The 18663-nt window shown below is 42.2% G+C and overlaps 1 pseudogene; it reads left to right on the top strand.

Annotated features, from left to right (window-relative positions):
• The first annotated feature begins 1649 nt into the window (after nt 1-1649).
• LOC121436859 lies at nt 1650-3279 on the top strand (annotated as a pseudogene).
• Nucleotides 3280-18663: the final 15384 nt, after the last annotated feature.

Below are 18663 nucleotides of genomic sequence, written 5' to 3'. Positions count from 1 at the left end.
AATTGATCAGGGAAGCCATATGAGTCCGTGTTCCTTGTGAAAGGACAGTGATTACCAATGCAATTTTATTACTATTATAGGTCAATTAAGATTCTCATTTTTTTCAAAGTAGTTTTTAGTAGCACATATTTTTCTAGGAATTTGTCTTTTTCTTGTAGACTGTCTAATTTACTAGGTTAAATTTGTTCAGAATGTTTCCCTATAGCTTTTCTCAGTGTAGAGTCAGTGATAATTAATCTTCTTTCATAACTCACCTGATGACATCAAGCTTTTCTCCATCTTCGTGAGCTACCCCTTGCAGAGTTTCTCTACCTCATCTTCAAAGACTGGCTGCTCACCAATGTAAAAAGAAAGCTTTTCCCTTTAGAGAAGAGGAGGACAGAATGCTGTTACAGGTTTGGGCCCTGTGTTCTGGGTGAATCCAAACTGATAATGGGAACATTTGGTGCTAATCCTGGTGAGAAACAGTACCATGCTGTAAGCCATCTAGTAGCGAACAGCCTAGCTACAGAAGTTCAGAAATGGGAGATAGATCTGAATATCGCAAGGGTCACAGTATATCTGACGTTGAAGATGTCAAAAGATGCGGATGGCATCTCTAGTAGCTTGAACTGCAACCACTGAAGCACATTTTAGGCAAAAGTTCCAGTGAAGTCCACACCATGCTCCTGGGTGGGAGAAACATGGGAGCACATCCTCGTGAGGAAGGTTCCTACGCCTCTATTCTAGTGTGTTATAACATCACTTCACTCTTTCCTGTGGTACATTAGGATATTGCTGAGGGACATCTCACATATTTGTTGGTTACCAGTGTGAAAAGAAACCTGTTGCCAACCAAACTTCATTGTTCCCTATTCACACACATACACACACACACACAGGTCCTTAGATACGTAAAAGGGGTTTAGTTTTAAAAGTATATTAAGGATTTCTCAAAAGCTATTATACTTGTAGAAATGGCAACTCTTTTTTAAATATTTATTTTTATTTTTATGTGCCTGGGTGTGTTTGCTTGCATGTATGTCTTTGCACCACACATATGCATTGCCAATGAAGGCCAGAAGAGGGCATCAGATCCACTAGTACTGGAGTTACAGATGATTGTTAGCCACCTTGTGGATGAGAATAAAAACCTGGGTCCTCTAGAAAAGCAGCCAGTACTCATAACCACTGAGCCATCACTGTAGACCTGCAAATGACAATTCTTTGTTGGCAGTTTAAGTATGATACTGCCTCCACTACACAACACCAGATCATTCCATCAAGTCATCAGCCTAGGGTTTCATCAACTGCAATCTTACTGTTCATTAAGATGATACCAGGGCAGCTAAACTTCACCCAACCACCGTCCACGGAGCCTTCGCTTCTTTACAGGTGTCTTTTAACTTCAGTGACTCTGCCATGTTGGCCAGACCATGGTGGCCTGGGAACAGACCTCTAGGCTGCAAGAAGGCTTTAGAATAAACTGGGAACTCGGAGCTAGCTCCTGCTCAGCTCCTGAGTAGGTATGCAGATGCTCAGATTAGGAATATCTTTGAGCTGCAGCCTGATAATGGTTCAGGTATGGAGAAGTAAGAGATTGAGGAGTCCACAGCAAGAACTTTGCCTCCATTTGTGTCCCTGTGACCCCAGTGCTTACTTTAAACTTGATGCGCCCTGGTGTCCAATTTAGGTATTGCAGCAGGACCCAAAGGACCTTAGGAACCATGCCAAAACAGCAAAGCAGAAACTGCCTTCATCCAGACTCAGCAGCCCCACTCAGCCACGCTGACACCTTCCTGGAACACAGGAACACATGCGCCCCTGAACACTGACTCTGCACCCATCACAGCCCTCAACACTGGTATCATTTGTACCTCTGGTCCTCCTTCCTGATCTATGGAGATGCTGAAGGGGATGAACAAGTCTGAAATGAAGGTAGCTCGCCTGAATTTCTCTCATGGAATTTACAAGTACCATGCAGAAATCATCAAGAGCGGGCATGCAGCCACAGAAAGCTTCTCATCTGAAGCCATTCTCTACCGGTCCATTGCTGTAGCTCTGGACACAAAGGTACCTGAAATCCGGACTGAACTCATCAAGGGCAGTGGCACTAAGTGGAGCTGAAGAAGCGAGCCACTCTGAAAATCGCCCCAGACAATGCCTATGTAGAGAAGTGTGATAAGAACATCTAGACTGTAAAAACAATTGTAAGATGGCAGAGGTTGGCAGCAAGATCTACGTGGATGGGGCCACGTTTCATTGCAGATGAAGGAGAAATGTGCTGATTTCCTGGTGACAGATGTGGAGAATGGTGGCTCCTTGGGTAAGGGATGGAGCTCTGAGGACTTCCCTTAGGTGTCAGAAAAGAACATCCAGGATCTGAAGTTTGGAGCAGAGCAAGATGGCATTTGCATCTTTCATCAGCAAGGAAGCTAATGTGCATGAGTTTAGGGCGGTCCCACGAGAGAAGGACAAGAACAAGATCAGCAAAATTGAGAACCGTGAAGGTGTCCGCATGTTTGATGAGATTTTGGAGGCCAGAGGTGGGATGGTGGTGGCTTTTGGTGACCTGGGCATTGAGATTACTGTGGAGAAGGTCTTCCTGGCTCAGAGGATGATACAACTGAGCTGGGAGGCCCATCATCTGTGCCACACAGATGCACAAGAGCATGATCAGGAAACCCTGCCCTATTCGTGCTGAGGGCAGTAATGTGGCCAATGCAGTTCTAGATGCTCCATCATGTTGCCAGGAGAACCAGCCAAAGGAGACTACCCTCTGGAGACTTTGCATGCCACACCTGACGGCCCATGAGACAGAAGCTGCCTCTTTCTACCTCCACAGAAGCGCTGTGGAGGCTTCTTTCAAGGGCTGCAGTGGGGCCATTAGCATGCTCACCATGCCTGGCAGGAGGGCTCACCAGGCAGCCAGGTACCACTCACATTCTCCGCTCCTGTCATTGCTGTGACACGCAATCTTCAGACAGCTAGCCAGGCCCATCTGTGCTGTGTAAGGATGCAGCACAAGATGCCTGGGCTGAGGATGTAGAACTCGGTGTGGACTTGGCCATGAATGTTGGCAAGGCCCAAGGATTCTTCAAGAAGAAAGATGTGCTTATTGTGCTGACCAGGTGGCACCCTGGTTCCGGCTTCACTAACACCACGTGTGTAGTGCCTGTGACTCGAAGGCCCTCTGGAGCCCCTCTTCTAACCCCATCCCACCCCTCCCCCACCCCATCCACTAGACCAGCAATGCTTGTTGTGTTCACTCTGGGCCATAGTGTGGCGCTGGTGGGCTGAGACGCCAGGGAAAATTAATGCCTCTGAAATATGGACTAGAGCCTAGTTCTCTATCACATGGCCCTAACCCGAGCCAGAGGCGAAGAAGGAATGCTGGATTGGATGCCCTCTGACTTTATTACGGGAGAGCAGAAACAACATCTCTGTGTGCTTTGTTCCTGTAGAGAGTTGCCCAGAGAACTCCCAGCCCTGGCCTGGAGTCAGGAGACAGTAGTGGGTAGGGGCTTAGGGCATAGGGTCCAGATAACCTTTGGCCCGGCCCTGACTTGCTTCCCCAGCAGCTTTGGTCTCCCCCACTCCTCCCTGCTCTCTCCACTCAGCTGTCACTGCAGACACACAGACTCCCCTCTCCACCTTTGCATTCCTGCTACAGCCTCTCCAGGCCTGTTGCTATAGCACCCACCTGAATGTAAATAAACAGCGGCTGGGAAAAAACAAACAACGAAAAATAAAACTAAACTAAATGCCCAAAGGTTTTTGTTTGGTTTTGGTTTTGGTTTTTTGAGACAAGGTTTCACCGGCTCTGGCTGTCACTCTGTAGACCAGGCTTGTCTCAAACCGAAGCTTTATTTCAGCCATTTAACTATCATTCTGCATTAACTCTAGACCTTGGCGGTTTACCTAATACCCTGTTCCACCTTCTTACGTGCAATTGACTCCCTACATTACATCACTCAAATGAATAACATGATTCAGTAAAAGTGCAATACTTTGTATGATGAAATGTTGAAAGCAAATGATACGATTTGTTTTGCTTGGGGGAGAAAAAGACATTTTAAAATTATATATTCTCTCACAGTTTCAAACACACCTACAATGTTTTTGCTAAAAGTCTCTCCCATTATTCTACCTTATCCCCCATGCCCTTTTCGAAAGGCTGGTAGCACAGAGGAATGATTGCATATTACTTTAGATATATTTCCCTTGTACCCGCCTTTCTGGTAGCTTTAAAGCAGGTTTGGCACCAGTCTACAACTCTGTTTATTCATAGATATGCTTTTTGTGCTGAGAAGCTAATTACAGGCACAGATAAAAAATGCTATCAAGAACAAGAAGTAGCCAAATGAACTGCTGCTGTCTGGGGACCAGTCTCCAGCAGCACAGGGCTTTGATAGGAATCCACAGAGTTGGCGAGGCTAAACTTTTCCATCTGAGGAGGGTTACGGAAAAAGGCATTCACAAGCTCTCTTGATGTTTTCCTTCTTTATTTCCTCTCTTTTTTATTCTCTCTCTTTATTCTCTCTCTTCTATCTCATGTTGTTTTATAGGTTTTATACCCCAACAGAATCTTCCAGACAAGAGTCAAAACGGCTACACTCCATTTCTCAAGTGGATGATTATAGGGAAAACGTGTTTTTCATCTCCCCCACATGATTAAACATTTTATGTATTACAAGTGAAAAACAAATCATCCCAAGAACCCACATACATCCATACCCAAGCAACCTGTTATAGATTAACCATGTGGCAAGCAAGGTGTTCTTGTCAGGTCTTTCACTGGCAGGCTGCAGTTTGTAGTCACTGTAGAAGGAGCGGCGGGTGTAAAGCTAGCTGTGCGGAAGCCGGGCAGGACGAAAAGCATGCCTGCTCACCTCCTCACTACAAGTCACAAAGAAAGGGCCAATTACTTTATTACTTATCTTGAAAGGTAATCTTATAAGGAATCTTAAAGAAATCACAAACCTATACTTATATATATTGAAAAGAATCAGTCAGCTCTACTTTAAATCTTTAGGGTACATATCTGTTCGTTAATAGTTTTTTACATCAGAAAATTTAGGACGTAAATGGGTATAAGTAATTAATCGTTACTACTGGTTATCAACCAAACCTAGTAAGGAGAGTACATCAGCCAATAATAATTGGGCTGCTTTGTTCTTGTTCCCTGACCTTAAGGAGTTCTGCATTTAACAGTGTGCCTTTCTAAAACTTTAGATTGTCTTCTTGGGCTTTTCACCTTAAAGTTATTTAACGAAACATCTTAGTCTAACTTTGTTATTTTCAAAGCTTTGTTTCAGCTGTGATGCACTCTGAGCCCTGTGAATACATCTCCCAACATTAAGGTTAAAAGAATTTAAACTAGCTGGGCTATTGGAACTCAACTGTTAGTCATTAACTTGAGCTACAATCCATGCAGCTCCTTAGGTGAGACTCACAGACCCTGGCTGTGAAACATGTCCTTGTATTTATTTTTATTTTTATTCATCAAAACTCTGTATAAGCTATTGTTACTATTATTAAATTAGACGGTACAGGTTAGGAAGGGGTCATTTTCTTGACAATCCACAGGTAAAATTGCCAAGTAGAATGGGATGTTTCCAAGCGATAAACACATTATATCACAGGCAGTGAAGATTTCCCCAGAACCACTCACACTATGCTAGATAACAGAAAAAAGAGAGCTGCAGCAAACATGTAAAGGCACAGCAGAAGCAAAAGACATTCCAGGGTCTGTGGGAGGAGGCCCTCTTGTTTGTCCTGGCTGCTCAGAACCAAAATAATCACACAGATACTGTATTATTTAAATCACTGCTTGGCGCATTAACTCTAACTTCTTATTGGCTAACTTTTAACATATTAATTTAACCCATTTCTATTAATCTGTGCATTACCACAAGGTCGTGGCCTACCAGCAAAGTTCCAGCACATCTATCTCTGGTGGTAGATCTATGGCGTCTCTTTGACTCTGCCTTCTTCCTCCAAGAATTCATTTAGTTTTCCCTGCCTACATAATTCTGCCCTATCAACAGGCCAAGGCAGTTTCTTTATTAACCAATGAAAGCAACACACAGACAGAAGGACCTCCTACACCAAGGGTCTGCAGTCCTGTTGCCTTACCTAAACAAGACTGAGCCATCAGAGGATTCCCTTCCGGTGCATTGACACCTGGAACTTCAATTACAGCTGGGGCCTCCTCTGGCATGATCCATGGCAATAACTAGTCAGTTATGGTCCCACACTGTCATTCATGAATAAAGGTTCTGATTTTTATTATTTGAGAATTTCATACATTCATGTAAAGCATTTTGATCAAACCCCTTCATCCCTTTCACTCCTTCAATTCCTTCCCTCTCCCCAAACACACCTTAACTTTTCCCTCCCGACTTCATGTGATTTTTTTTAACCCACTTAATGCTGTCAGCATGTGCATGGGTGTAGGGTCACCTGCTGGAGAACAGGTAGCCTCTCAGGGGCTGCATCCCTGAGGAAGCTGACACTAACCCAGCAGGTGTCCATTCCCAGGGACTCTTCAGCTAGGGAGTGGAACATCATGAGGCCATCCCTCATTTGTGTTGAGGTTCCATCTGACTTGATTGTGTTCAGTCTTGTGAGTGCTGTCACAGCCTCTGTGAGCTCAAGTGTGCAGTGGAGTCCCATAGACCCTCCCAAACAGTATGGGCTATTGCCACAGTTCTTGCTTTAACCATCTAGAAGTTGATGGTAAGAGCCTATTGTTGAGGAAACTACATACTTCTGTCATAGGACTTGGGGAACTCAAGATGGTACTGACGACCTGGAAGCTTCATTGCTATTGGTTACCTTTTATAGTGCTGGAAGGTGCTATGCATGCTACCAAGGGAGAAAAATAAACAGTAGTCCAAGCCAGCTGTGACTCTGGTGAGCTACAGTAATGGCTAGCCTGGCAAAATATGTTCACTTGTGCAATGGTGGCACAGGTATTGGTATAAAACAACCACCTTCTTCTTGGATTTAAAGCCCTCTCTATAAGAAGGAACCCATGACTGAAAGTATTCAGCCAAAAATCCCTAGATGGATCATAGGCCCTAGGGAAGAACCTAATACTATTATCCTGGTAAATGGCTATAATAATAAACTGCCCATACCTATGGATTCCTGCATCTTTCAACCCTCATGATTAAAACTGGCTTGTTTGATTTCTGTTTTGTTTGGTTGGTTGGTTTTCTGTGTTTTCCATATTTGCAGAAGGAAGTTGACCAGGCTGTAAAGACAAAACAAGTTGAGGGGCATTCCCAGGGACTCAGGCACCCTCTTCACCTAAATCTTCCACACTTGACAGTGTCCTGCTACCCAAACCCTAAATGCAGGCCTAGAATCATCTTGTCCCAGTAGAAATTTATTGTGCAGGGTCATAAGCTTCCTGATTTGTTAGTTTCAGCTAGGTCAATAGGATGGTTGACATCTCATTGATGATACCTCAAACACTGGTAGCTTTGTGAGCTGTCTCTTTACTGTTGCTGAAATTGTTTTGGTTTTAACTAAATGCAGATCTGTGTAGTCCTTCCTGCCTCATCCCAGAAAATGAAAAATGGTGCTTTTTGACATAGTCTCGAGAATTTTAAAGTAAAAGAAAAGATACAACCCAAAACTCTCTTGTTTCAGAGCATAACAATAGATTGCTTTAACATAGACTCAAGATCGAAATATCTTACCCTCCAAGTTTAGACTGACTGTTGACTTCAAAAGCTTTGATCAATACCAGCAAAACTTTTTCCACTTGACATGCTCAGAATTTTGATGTATGTGTGCATTTGTGTGTGAGCACATGTGCTCCTGTGAGGGTATGTGCATGCAAGTGTCCATTAGTATCAGTGTCTGCCTGAGATAGAATTTCATTCCTGATTCTGTGTGAGGAGAAGGGTAGATAAAGCAACACAAATCAGTGGTGGTGGCACAAACCTTTACTCCCCACACTCAGAAGTAGAGGCAGGCAGATCTGTGTGAGTTCGAAGCCAGCCTGGTCTACAGAGCGAGTTCCAGGACAGCCAGGACTATTTCACAGAGAAACCCTGTCTTGAAAAGCAAACAAACAAGAAAAACAGCACAAAACAACCCTCATTTTGTTTTAAATAAGACTAAAGTTAATTGTTCTCATAACTGCACATTTTCTCCCTCAAAATTAAAACTATGTTTCCTTTTGGATTTAATGAAGTATTGGTAGCTGAAGCCAGCTTTACATGGTTAGAGGAATGTCAGATTGAGGGAAGATGTGCAGTCTGATTTAAAACTATGATTTAATGCTATGTACATTTAGCAGATAAACTATAGTAAGCTCTTCCCTAGCACTTATAATCTATGTAGCTCCAGGTGCCTGTCCTCATTGACAGTGCCAAGTTTTGGTTCTGTCTTATGGAGCAGACCTGAAATCAAATCAGAAAGTTATTGCTTACTCCCATAACAGTTGTGCCACTATTGCACCACTGGATGGATATATCTTGCCAGGCAGGTCATTATTATAACTTGATGGGGTCATAGCTTGGAGAGATTTATGAATTTTTAGGTATACTTCTCAATGTTCTATGACTCAATTATGTGGTATTTTCAGCAGTAAAGTTATCAGCAAGTTCTGGTAGGTAACCAATAGCAATGGTGATAGCCTGTGATATTTGCAGGGTCTATGGGACCCCACTATATAACAACTCAGAAAAGGTAACCCATTCCTTGGAAATGAGAGGTTTTTTGGAAGCATGTGGTGTCTAGTTGAAGAATTTTCCTTTTATTATATACTGACAACATTTAAACTTTTTTATATGTGTTTGTATATGCATATATTTTAGGAAGCTTCTGCAGTAGTAAGTTTCCATATGGCTTTTTCAAAGGGCCTTTAGCATAAGTTGTTATTACTCCTCATAGTCCATTCTCTCATATGCCCTCCACTCTTCTACAAATTAATACTTCCAGTTCCATTTTCACATATATATGTGTGTGTGTATATATATGTATATATGTATGTGTGTATATATGTGTATATATGTATATATATGTATATATATATATATATATATATATATATATATATATATAGAGAGAGAGAGAGAGAGAGAGAGAGAGAGAGACGGGGGCATGGAAAGTATCACTATGTAGCTTTGGCTGTCCTGGAACTGACTATGTAGACCAGGCTGGCTTCAAACTCACAGAGATCCTCAAGTCTCTGCCTCCTGAGTGCTGGGATTAAGGGTGTGTAATGTGGGAGAGTCTTCTGTTTTGTGTTGATTTCATTGGTTAATAAAGAAACTGCCTTGGCCTTCAATAGGACAGAAAATTAGGTAGGCGGAGTAGACAGAACAGAATGCTGGGAGAAAGAAGCCGAGTTGGTCAGTCACCATGATTCTCCTCTCTGAGACAAATGCAGGTTAAGATCTTTCCTGGTAAGCTACCACCTCGTGGTGCTACACAGATTATTAGAAATGGTTTAATCAAGATGTGAGAGTTAGCCAATAAAAGGCTAGAACTAATGGGCCAGGCAGTGTTTAAAAGAATACAGTTTCCGTGTAATTATTTTGGGTAAAGCTAGCTGTTCAGGAGCCAGGCAGCAGGAAGTGGCCTGCTGCTCCTTCTACAGGTGTGTGCCATCAGCCCAATCCTTTCCCCCTTTATAAGACTATATTCTATTCCCCATTCCTTGAAAGACTCCCTTCCTCCCCGTGGCCCCTTACTAATTCCCTAACCTGTATATTGGTATATGAAATTGTGGTACCTTCACCCCTTATTCTCAAAGGGATGAGAATTTCCTAGCAGAATGTTTTCCCAGGAAGATAGTGGCCTTCCCCTCTCCCACCCGGGAGATTCCAAGCACAAGGCTCAGCCCAGCCAGCCACCTGGTACAGGCTGATAAAGATGTCCTAACTCAGGAACAGTGGCCTTGCTCTAAGAACAAGGAAAAAGCTGACTTAGCAGAATGGGAGGGAGCAAAAGTCCTTGCACCCGTGCCAAAGCATCTTCAAAGATTCTCTTTGTAGTTATGCCTTTAAAAGCTTACCCCACAGAGGAGATACAACTCCTCTCTGCCTCACTGTATCGGGGTCAGTAGACTGAGGTTCCAAACATGGTTTGTACTATACTGATTAAACCTTGCTTATTACAGTCTGGGCCTCTCTGGTGATCTCTCTCTGGGGGTTGTAATCTGTGTACAACACAAATAAAAAGACACACATAACTAAAGCTGAAAAGCTAACATCTATGCATGAGAGAAAACATTAGATATTTGTCTTTCTGGGTCTGGTTTACCTCACTCATTATTTTATTTTATTTTATTTTTTATTTTTTTATTGAAAAAAAAATTCTGCCTCCTCCCAGCCTCCCATTTCCCTCTATCTCCTTCCACTCCTCTCCCCCTCCCCCCACTCCTCTCCCCCTCCCTCTCCAGTCTGAAGAGCAGTCAGGGTTCCCTGCCCTGTGGAAAGTCCAAGGTCCTCCCCGCTCCATCCAGGTCTAGGAAGGTGAACATCCAAACTGGCTAGGCTCCCACAAAGCCAGAACATGAAGTAGGATCAAAACCCAGTGCCATTGTCCTTGGCTTCTCAGCAGCCCTCATTGTTCGCCATATTCAGAGTCCAGTTTTATCCCATGTTTTTCAGTCACAGTCCAGCTGGCCTTGGTGAGCTCCCAATAGATCAGCCCCACTGTTTCAGTGGGTGGGTGCACCCCTTGTGGTCCTGACTTCTTTGCTCATGTTCTCCCTTCTTCTGCTCCTCATTGGGACATTGGGAGCTCAGTCCGGTGCTCCAGTGTGGGTTTCTGTCTCTATTTCCATCCATCGCCAGATGAAGGTTCTATGGTGATATGCAAGATATTCGTCAGTATTGCTATAGGATAGGGTCATTTCAGGTTCCCTATCCTCAGCTGCCCCTGGAACTACCTGGGGACATCGCCCTGGGCACCTGGGAGCCCCTCTAGGTCCAAGTCTCTTGCCAACTCTAAGATGGCTCCCTTAATTAAAATATGTGATTCCCTGCTCCTCTATCCAAACTTGTTTTATTCCCCAATCATCCCGTTTTCCCAAGTTCCCCCCATCCTTCCCTTCTCACTTTTCTCTCACCATCTCCCCTTACTCCCATCCCACCCCACCCCCAAGATCCCAATTTTTTGCCCGGCAATCTTGTCTACTTCCCATAACCAGGAGGATAGCTATATGTTTTTCTTTGGGTTCACCTTCTTATTTAGCTTCTTTAGGATACTCACTCAAGATTATTATTTCAAGTTCTCTCCATTTACCTGTAAATTTCCAGTTGCGTTTTTGAAAGAGAATTTATAGTATTCTTTGTGTTGTTCATTGTGATGGTTGACACACATCTGAAGTTGCGGCTGTCCTCCTGAGAGTAAACTGCATTTTTCTGCCTTCTAAAATAGACTGAACACTAGCAACTCAGCAGGGAGCTCCAAGCTTCTAGCACTGCTTTGAGACTGAGGCATTTAGCTTCAGAGACTAAGTAATTACCAGGTCAATTCCCTCCCCTGCATGCAGAGAGCCATTATTGGAACACCAGCCTTTATCCTGTTAACCAATCTAATATAATATATGTCTACTAGATCTGTTCTTCTAGAGAATGATGCCTAATGCAGATTTTAATATATCCAACAAAACAGTTTGCTTCGCCAGGCGGTGGTGGCACATGCCTCTAATCCCAGCACTCCGGAGGAACAGGCAGGCGAATCTCTGTCAGTTCGAGGCCGGCCTAGCCTACAAGAGCTAATTCCAAGACAGGCTCCAAAGCTATAGAGAAACCCTGTCTTGAAAAAAAAAACACAGCTTTCTTATGGCCTAGAACAACAGGACTAGTAAGGACTCAAGTAGGACTAAACCTAGATGAGAGTATAGGGAAAGTGAATCTACTTCAAGCCACTGGTTTCTACAAATGTAATCTGCATGAAGAGTCCTCTCTCCACCCCTTACCCTGCCTACACTTCTCCAATGTAAAGTAATGATACAGCTTCCAGACTCTCGGTGAAGACTACAAAAGAAAACATTTGTGAGGTTATACCAAAGTTATGCTTATGGGAAATGAAAGTAATAAAGACCAGTTGAGCAACAAAAAGAAAAGGGAGCAAAGATCAAACAAAACAAATGAGTATACACAGTGTTAGTAACATTATAGTAGCTAGCTTAGACAAGAATTGAAGCTACTACCATTAATAGCATAGACACTCTTCAAAACCACACAGCTATAAAGTGGGGTTTGATCTTATGGTATCTGTCTTTTACCTTTTGCTTTTATTCAGGAGACAAAAGGATTATGGCCTTTCCCATATTCCTCTAATTTTTGCTCTATTGACCATGCCTGTACTCACGTACTCCTCTAAGATGGCATGCAGGATCCTTGATCCAGAAGAGCCAGATTTTAGTTGGCAGTGTCCTTGATCCAGGAAAGTTGGTACCAATGATGAAGTCCCAGGAGCTGGTGCAGGTGCTTGGCATTATCTGGAGAGCACTTAGTAAGCTGGTTTGGGCCCAGGCAGCAGGAGTGACCTGTAAAATATGCTAGAAAGTGTCTGGGGTTAGCAAAGAGCTCTGGAGACTGTTAGTTTTTTTACCAGACCTGATTTTGATACAGCAGCAGAACTTTTCCAGGAACCTGTAAGAGAACTGGAACAGATTTACATCTAGCAAAATGCTATTGCTTTAGGTTAAAAGGTATGAGCATTTTAGAATACAATTAAATTGGAAACTCTGAACTTCTGAAGATACAACTGAAACCTGTTAATTCTGGACTATGGAACCTGTTAAAGAATAGTACCATAAGTTGTCAAATGCCCTTACACAGATCTGGGAGGGATAAAAGAGCAAAAATGAGGCAGCTTTTTAGCTATGCAGGCAATTCCAAATCCTTTCCTTAGTCTTTGGAGAACACCAGCCTAGATGCAGTGCTTGCCATTAGCTGTTGAGTACAAGAGGCTCGAAGATTTTTCCTGTGAGGGGAAGATTTAATCTACCTGGCTTGGCAGGATGAGAAGATTGATTCCTGGGTGAAGCATCCAGAAAGCTGGACTGTTGAGGTAAAAGGCTGCTTTTTGCTGCTATGTGGGTTGTACCAAACTCAAAGGCAAGGCATGGAAGTGAAAGGTCTTAAATCTTCTTGGAGGAGCTAAAGGATGCTGTGGAAGCTTTATGTCTGTTTTAGAAGCTCTTGTTAAAATGTCATCTGTAAAAGCATTTTTTTGGGAACCAAGTACTATTGCCTATGATTTTAAACTGGGCATTATTTTAAACTGCCTATTATTTCAAACTATAAGCTAAATTTAGATGTGTATATTATTTAATTAGTTACAGTTTATCAATGCTAGTAGAATACTAGCACATGTGGTTACCCTTACCAATATGGCAGCTAGCACACATGGTTGCCCTCACCAAAGATGGTGGTGAGGTCAAAATGGCAGCTACCCATGTGTCTGTGTTTTTCCAGAGCTGCTGCAATCTGGAAGCACACATGCACAGAGAAACATAAATCCACATACTCACACAGATATACTGTGGCCATATCATTTAAACAGACAGACAAATAAAGCAACTTTAGAGCAAACACTGTAAGAGGAGGTAGGGACAAAGGCCAGAAAAGCACAGCAGATAGTTTAAAGAAGCAGGGTGTTGCAGGAGGTCCTCCCACTCCTCCAGCCTATAGCTGCTGAGATACCAGCCCATTGGGGCTTGGTCTCTCTCCCTTTAAAAAAGCGGCCACTTCCCTCTCCTCTCTCTCTTCACTTCCTGCTCTGCCGGTGACTAGACTCCCTTCCTGGTTGTGCAGAGGGCTGTTGTCTGGGACAGTGATCTGTAAGTTTTTTCCCCTTTAAATAAATACCACCCTATTAATCATAATTCCAAATTGGTGTAGCATTGTTTGTGACTTACGCCTTCATTTGGCGCCCAACATTTGGTTTTAGAACCTCTCCTTTCCCCGCTCGGCTGCCGGCCGCGAGTTCGGCTTGGTGGGAGCCCTCCCTTCCTCAGCTGCCACCTGTGCCTTGCAGCAGCAGCCTTGGCCTCCCCACGTGGATTTAAACTCCACAGGCCCACGTAGTCTCTGCCCGAGTGGTTTGCTCTTTTCTGAGTCGTTTTAAATCTCCCTTGCGAGCACAGCTCTTAAGTGGCGCGAACCAGAGCACGCGGTTGCTGAAAGCTGCAACCCCTCAGGGTGACTCTGTCATGTGGAGGCATAAGCTGCTTCCAGGTTGCTCTTCTCTACCCCTGGATTCTGGGTTTCTGGTTCCGTCTCTGGAATTGATTTAATTATATTTACTTTGTTGAGAAAGTTGCATTTTCCAGTTTTTAACATCTACTAAGGCACTGAAACAGGATCCCGTTTTGTTTTCATCGTGACTTGGCAACAGCACCACCTGCTGGATAATAGGTAATATGGCAGTTTTCATTTCTAACGCAAATTTTACTGCTTTGTTTTCACTAATACAATGGATTAGTAAATTTATATTTACTAATACACTAAATTACATCATACAAGGTTTATATGATTATGGGGATACCTTAATTTGCTTGTTACTAGGTTTCAGTTTTCTTTTCCATATTCTATCATTAAGGAAGAATATGGCACTCCTAAGAACGATTGAATCTTTACGTACTAATAATGAACAGAAGAATATGGCACTCCTAAGAATGATAGAATCTTTACAAACTAATAATGAACAGAAGAATATGGCACTCCTAAGAACGATAGAATCTTAACGAACTAATAATGAACAACTAATTGACAGGATTAAAATTATTGAAAATCAGAGGTTATCTGAAAAAGTGGATACTATGACAGACAAAATTGACTCCATATCCAAGGGTATTAGAAAGTTACCTGAAAGGGTTCAGGCTGTTGAATTTGACCTTCAGACTTTATCACAAAGTTTTGATAAGGTAACCGACAGAATGTACCTCCAAGATGGGAATCTACATGATATACAAGAAAAGTTTAAGGAGGACATGTTATCTTTGAAGGAAAAAATTAAAGCTCTGGAATCACAGGTGCAGAATGGGGACCAAAAAATTGATACCTCAGTGAAATCACTGGAAATATATACAGGTCAGGAGATTCAGGATTTAAGAGAGACAATGATAAAAAGATTTGAAAAGATTGGAGAAATTATTGCAGCTGGTGAACAGAGTAAGGAGGCACAAGGACAGGATGCAATGCCTCCACCAGCTATTAGAACTGGCTTAATCAGGGTTCTAGCAACATACCCTATATTAATTCTGACAAAGCGTCAACTTCTAAAGGCTCAAAGGGAGTCAGAGAAGCTAGATGGACGCCGATAGCAATGAATGATCTGGAAGAAATTAAGCAAGCTGTTGTTAATTTTGGCTTGCACAATGCATATGTAAAGGAAATGATAAGGACTTGGGCTTCTAATGCTAGAGCTACTCCCCATGATTTCCATCAGTTAGTGTCTGCAGTTTTAGATAATGGACCTTCCTTGATGTTTGGAATTTATTTCAGAGAAGAATCCAAACATGTGGAACAGCAAGGAAGAGCAAAAGGTATTGAGGTTTCCCAAGATCAAATTCTTGGTGCAGGAGAATATGCTGATCCACAGGTCCAAGCTCTTTATGACGATGAAGTACTGTGTCTATGTCACCAAGCAGCTTTAAATGCTTGGAATAGGATACAAGATCCAGCAAAAAAAGGTCGAATCATATACCAGAATTAGGCAGGGACAGAGAGAACCCTTTACTGACTTTTTGCAAAGATTAATTAAGGCTCTGGACATAGGGGTAACAGACCCAGAAGCTAGACGAATACTTCTTGAATCTCTAGCTTTTGAGAATGCAAACATAGAATGCAAAAAGATAATTGGGCCTTTAAAGTCTAGATCAGCACCTATGGATGAATGGATTCAGCATACGATGAATGTTGAGACATTTAGCTATAATGATGAATCTTGGGTAGGAGAAGCGATTTCCAAAGCAATGAGGAGACATCAAACTGCCAGGTGTTTTAATTGTGGTAAATTAGGACATTTGCAAAGGGATTGCAGGTGAAGAATTTCTAGGAATAATATCTCTTCTGGGAATGACAAAAATAGGAGACCTCGGCCTTCAGGTATATGTAGGAGATGCGGTAAAGGACGGCATTGGTCCAACGAATGCAGGTCAACAACAGACAGACAGGGCAATCCGATATCATCGGGAAACTCCTTGAGGGGCCTCTCGCAGGCCCCCAAGCCAACAGTGGCCCAGTCATTCCCAGTCACAGTGGAGAACGTGCCTCACCAAGAAAATTAAAAGCTCCAATTTCTGCTGTAAAAAGTAATACTGGTCTAAATGATGAATTACTTGTGGAGGATGAGTCAAAAAAACCAGTAGGACAGAGTAAACGTATATTTTGGCAGACTTCTATTAATGATCAAAGACCAAAGCTAAGAGTCTGTATAAATGGCACTTTTATTGAAGGCTTATGAGACACAGGTGCGGATGTAAGTATCATTACCCCAGAATCTTGGCATCCGAATTGGCCTCTTCAAGAGGTAGATGTTCAGTTCCTGGGAATTGGAACCCTATCTCGTGTAAAACAAAGCACAAGATGGGTTGAATGCATAGGGCCCGAAGGGCAAATAGGAAGACTAAGGCCATATATAGCAAATATTGCCATAAATTTATGGGGCCATGACCTGCTACAGCAATGGAATACCCAGATTAACATTCCTGTATTTCCAGAAACTCATAATTCTGGGAAGGATATGATGAGGTATTATGGAAAAAGGTCACCAGCCATTCAGGCTGTACAAGAACATACAGCAAATACCAAACCTTTAGAGGTACCAACAGCCCTACCTTTAAAATGGCTAACTGAGAAGCCAATATGGATCAAACAGTGGCCTCTAGCTGAAGATAAACTACAGGCATTAGAACAGCTGGTGCAAGAGCAACTAGATGCTCACCATATTGAAGAATCAACCAGCCCTTGGAATTCTCCTGTGTTTGTTGTAAAAAAGAAATCTGGTAAATGGAGAATGGTGACCGATCTAAGAGCTGTCAACAAAGTAATTCAACCTACGGGCCCACTACAATCTGGAATTCCTTTGCCTTCTCTGTTACCAAAAGGATGGCCTCTTATAGTTATTGATTTGAAAGATTGTTTTTTCACTATACCATTACAAGAAAAGCATAGAGAAAAATTTGCCTTCACAGTGCCTACTTATAATAATTCTCAGCCTAATAGGAGATATCAATGGACTGTCCTCCCACAGGGTATGCTCAATAGTCCTACATTGTGCCAATATTTTGTAAGTAAGCCATTGGAAATAATTCGTAAACAATTCCCCAAGTCCATAATTTATCATTACATGGATGACATCTTGTTATCTGATTCAAATAAAGATACTTTAGAAAGGATGTTTGAAGAAGTAAAGAAAGTCTTGCCTAGGTGGGGATTACAAATTGCCCCTGAAAAGATTCAAAGAGGAAATTCTATTAATTACCTAGGTTACAGAATAGGGTTAGAGAAAATTAAAACGCAAACGGCACAAATTAGGAGAGACCGGTTAAAGACTCTTAATGACTTCCAAAGATTGTTAGGAGACATTTCCAGTCTACGACCAGCTGTTGGGATAACACCTGATCTAATAGTTCATTTAAACAAAACCTTAGATGGTGATAAAGATTTGAATAGTCCAAGAGAACTGACAGCTGAAGCAGAAAAGGAACTGACAATGATTGAGGAAAAATTACAGGAGGCACATGTGGATAGGGTGAACCCAAATCTTAGCTGCATCCTAGTCATATTGCCTTCCAGAATTTCTCCTTCAGGGATTCTAATGCAGAGGGAAGATATTATTTTAGAGTGGATATTTATACCTAATAAACCAAGTAAAAAATTAAAAACTTATGTGGAAAAGTCTCTGAATTAATTATAAAAGGTAAGCTGAGATTTCGTCAACTAGCAGGTATAGACCCAGCAGAAATTATAGTGCCTTTTACTACTGAAGAAATAAAAAAATTATGGGAAGACAATGAACTGTGGCAAAGAGCTTGTGCTAATTTTTTGGGAGAAATTAATAGCAACTATCCCAAAAGTGGTAGACTTAACCTCATAAAAAGAACTTCTTGGATTCTTCCTAGAATTGTACGTGATGCTCCAATAACTGGAGCCCGTACATTCTATACTGATGCAAATAAATCAGGGAAAGCAGGTTACAAGTCAGATGAATTGAGTAAGGTGGAACAAAGCCCTTATAATTCTGTCCAGAAGGCAGAATTATATGCCATTCTTATGGTGCTAAGGGATTTTAAAGAACCACTTAATATAGTTACAGATTCACAATATGCAGAAAGAGTTATCTTGCATATTGAAACCGCTGAATTTATACCAGATGACACAGAGTTGACTTCATTGTTTATCCAGGTACAAGACATAATCAAGAACAGGCTTTGTCCGATGTACATAACACACATCCGGTCCCATACAGGTCTGCCTGGTCCTCTAGCCCAAGGCAACACTGAGATTGATCAATTATTGATTGGAAGTGTGTTGCAGGCCTCAGACTTTCATAAGAAGCATCATGTCAATAGTAAAGGCCTAAAGAAAGAATTTTCCATTACTTGGCAACAAGCTAAGGACATTATAAAGAGATGTCCTACTTGTTCTTTCTATAATCAAACACCGTTGCCTGCAGGGAGTAACCCAAAGGGTA

The sequence above is a fragment of the Microtus oregoni genome, unplaced genomic scaffold (assembly GCF_018167655.1).
Source record: "Microtus oregoni isolate MIOR12 unplaced genomic scaffold, Mior012 000050F_004, whole genome shotgun sequence".
In the NCBI taxonomy this organism is placed as follows: Eukaryota; Metazoa; Chordata; class Mammalia; order Rodentia; family Cricetidae; genus Microtus; species Microtus oregoni.
This window is presented reverse-complemented; position numbering and strand designations above follow the sequence as displayed.